The sequence below is a fragment of the Lolium rigidum genome, chromosome 6 (assembly GCF_022539505.1).
Source record: "Lolium rigidum isolate FL_2022 chromosome 6, APGP_CSIRO_Lrig_0.1, whole genome shotgun sequence".
NCBI lineage: Eukaryota > Viridiplantae > Streptophyta > Magnoliopsida > Poales > Poaceae > Lolium > Lolium rigidum.
Genome location: NC_061513.1, coordinates 243,256,596 through 243,260,785, shown reverse-complemented (window position 1 = coordinate 243,260,785; position 4,190 = coordinate 243,256,596).

Here is a 4,190-nt window from a genome sequence, read left to right as displayed (position 1 = left end):
GAGCGGGCGGCGGCCGGAGCCGGAGCGGGCGGCGGCCGACGGCCGGAGCGCAGCGCGGCCATGGCCGGGGCGGGGACGGCGGGCGGCCGGGCGGAGCGAGGCCGGCGGCGGGGTGCCGGGGCAGGGCGAGGGCGGCCGGGGCAGGGGCTGAGCAGGGCGGCCGGGGCAGTTTTGAAGAGCTGTGCCCGTGATGCACGCACGAGGTCCGGGAAGAAAGAGAGAAGGAAGAAGAGAAAAAAAAAATTGGCATATTCTGGGAATATTCTTCTTTACAGTTTAGACATACGGGGTCTGCTAGCTCGTCCGAGTTTTCGGCCGGCGAAAAATGAATACAGGGCCCTGTACTCGCGTTTTAAGGGGCGAAAAAATACGGGGCCTGTTAGACATGCTCTAAGAAGGTAGCTGGGCCTCCTTTCCTTTTTTTGCATTGTTAATCGTTTTATTTACTAATTATTATTTCTTACTTTAGTTGTTTTACAAAGAACTGATCGGTGGTGATTCTTCCGTGGTCTTCCGTGTCGGATTGATAAAATCGGTGGAAAGTTTATTTCCTCCATTAACCTGGGAGACGATTTTTTTAACGGCTACTTGGTAACACAATCTATCTGGTTCTAGGAACTGCATTCACTCAAGATACTTAAGTGACGTGCCACACATGCCATGATGCCAACTATCTGCATAAAAGTATGAACTGGTAGAGCAGCTGCGGTGCACCAAGGCTGCCACATGAACTATAGGAGCTAAGCAAATGGTGTCAGTGGAGGGAAGGAGAATAGAAAATGGGAAAGCATGATGTGGTTTGGGGAAAAGGCCTCGGGTGTTCATTCAGTAAGCCTATAGAGAGCAATGATCCAATCTTATCCATTCATGTTCAGTTATGTTCGTATATGTATTCATATTCTTTCAAAAAATAGTAATATTTTGCAAAGTGAAAGTTATGTGTCGGCTTCTTATATTTTACAGCTGAGTTCATTGAGATTGCATATCAGGCCGAGTGCCGCCGCCCTGGCATCCGGGCTCCATCTCGCGCAACAACTAGAGGATCTGCCCCATCAACTTTGGCAATGACGCCCACCACCACCAGGGTAAGGGCCAACTGAAGCAGGGGTGGGCGAAGCTAAGTTGGACCCGAGTCACCAGAGGATGTGGCACGGGGGACCGGAGTAGTAGGTCGGACATATCCGATAAGCACAAGATCCTTTTACTTGTGGGAATGTGTTTTAATACCTAATCGACATCTTGCAGTTTCATGTTCCATGTAGTATACAAGTTATTCATTACAGCTTCATTCAGTTCATCATTGCCGAATCATTTTTTTCCGATAATGAGCGCTTTATTATGTTAACAAGAAATTACACCCGGCATGTAGCATATCATTGCTGAATCATATCATCTATGTAGCATGAAGTATGGCTCATACAATACCTAATGCATGTTTTCTCTAGCTTTCGAGACTATTTTTGGCTGGACTATAGCTGTCACTGTGACTGATTTTTTTGTATGGATATTCCCTATAAAAATTTATGGCTACCAAAACAAACCGTTAGAAGCAGCAATCCTTTTTGATGTTATCTTGACAATAATTTCAATGAAAAGATCATTACAATTTACTCCCTCGTGTATTACTTACACATCGCAACTACATAAGTGCATATCTTAGAGCATGACAATTTGGCTACCTGTTGTGTGAATTGAGTGTTTGCTTTTTTCCAAGATTTAGTACATTTTAAGTGAGGCGTGATATATGACTAAATAATTAATTCCTATTTTGTAGGTGATGATCATCTATGGAGATGTAACTTTTAGGAGGAAATACAGTATGTTTGTCTTGTACTCTATATAAGGGTTGGCTATGAGCAAAAATTGTTGCGTATTATGTGGTTGTTGCACAATCTGGTAAAGAAGTTATTCTACAAGAAAACACGCTGTTGCACAATATGGCTAAGAAGTTACTCTACAAGAAATACAATATGTATTGTGAAATATAAAAGTTGGAATATTAGCATGGCTTATGTCTAAATATGTAGCAGGTGAGAGCCGTAGCAACGCACGGGCATTCAACTAGTACATATATAAGCGGGGGTAATCGATTTGAAAAATTCCTGTGCTGTCGCTTGACAGCACTGCTACAACGTGGCTCCGCCACTGCGGCCCGCTAGGAGGTCTAGGTACACCAATAGTTTCCATCATGAAGATAATCTCAATTCAAGGTTGCAGCAACTAACCAGTAACCACACCGAATTCCTACTCTCAAAAGGGATCCATATGTCCAACATGCAAACTCTCACCCATGTGGGACGGGGGTCGAAAAGTCAATGTAGGTCCAACGCACAATCAGGAAGTACACACTGTCTGACACGTATAAACTGATGAAATCAAGATCTGGGCAACACAATGTCAAAAACTAATCAAAATAAGATAGAGTTTGGATAAATAGCCATTAGAGGCTTAAGTGCACATAGATAGTCTTTCTCATAACCACAATATTAGAGTTGCTTAGTGTAAAATATGCTTTAAAGATAAGGTTGGAATATTCCATCAAGCATCTAGATATTTCCGCAGCCTTCACTAGAGATTTTGGATGTTCCATGGCCATGTGAAATATATCTCTCTCACCCGCCATTCCCAATATATAGAGGACCGCCCCTATTGAGGAGGCAATGTGGCTTCACTGCCACACCCAAATCTGTCATTTGTAGACAAAAGGCAGTAGTTGAGGATAGAAGAGATGCGAGAAGAGGTTTCAACATGCATTCGTAACATGTTTTTTACGGGGGCAAAGAGATTATATTAAGCAAACATAGGGTTACAATCATTGGAAAGTGCCTCAGCAATTTCCGGAGGATGGCTACTCAACCACACCTCAGTTCTTCCGTGTACCCTATCCAGTTTTGCTAGCTCATGACTAGCCGCATTAACATCCCGACTAATCTTAGCTATTTTTATTTCTCTTTCCCTAAGAAACTCTCGAATCACATTGATACTAAAGGCATAGGCTGAAGTGTTTGGGGTGCTTTCTTTAATGAGCTCAACAGCCTCATCACAATCTGATTCCGTCGTGATGTTCAACATCGATCAGTGCAGTGCTAACCTCAATCCTTCTTCTATGGCCTTAATCTCTGCTTTGGTGGCATCTTGACACTACTGTTCCGGAGGATGGCTACTCAACCACGCCTCAGTTCTTCCGTGTACCCTACCCAGTTTTGCTAGCTCATGACTAGCCACATTAACATCCTGACTAATCTTAGCTATTTTTATTTCTCTTTCCCTAAGAAACTCTCGAATAGCATTGATACTAAAGGCGTAGCCTGAAGTGTTTGGGGTGCTTTCTTTAATGAGCTCAACAGCCTCAGCACAATCTGATTCCACCGTGATGTTCAGCGTCGACCCGCTAACCTCAATCCTTCTTCTATGGCCTTGATCTCTGCTTCAGTGGCATCTTGAAACTGCTGTAGCTTCTGGCATGCAGCAAAGATGACCTCTCCCTTGTCATCACGCAAGAGCAACCCAATTCTAGCACCAGTACTTGAGAAGGCGCCATCTATGTTAAGCTTCACTTTGCTCGGTCTAGGCAGTTCCCATTTCTTCCTCACCTTCTGACATCCATCTGTGTCAGTGAACTGCTTCTTAAATCCGCTCTCAGGGCTTATAACCATCTTCCCTTTCACAATATCTGCAGCTGGAAACTGTTTAATTAGCAAAAGAGAATTAAGATAGCTTACTAGGAAACGGCGTGACCCCTCAATGGTAGGACAGGATTTCCCATGGGACATTTCATTATGGTCGTGCCAGATTCTCCACAAGGTCATGAGGGTTGCCGGTCTTTGGATTTCTGGGATTGGGCACAAGAGATGTAGTAGCCATTCCGTCCCGGTTGGCTTTAGGAGGTCATCCAGTGGCAGCTCCCAAACCTATGCCATGGCTAGCCATAAGGCTCTGATGACCCACAAGTATAGGGGGTGTATCGTAGTACTTTCGATAAATAAGAGTGTCGAACCCAACGAGGAGCAGAAGGTGTTGACAAGCAGTTTCGATGAAGGATTCACTGTAAATGCTAACAGACAAGTAAGAAGGTGTTGACAAGCGCTCGATGAAGGATTCATCGTAAATGCTAACAGACAAGTATTCAGGGCTTTGATATAGTGATAAATAAGGTACGAGTAAGTAAAATGCGTGCAGAGAAATAATTG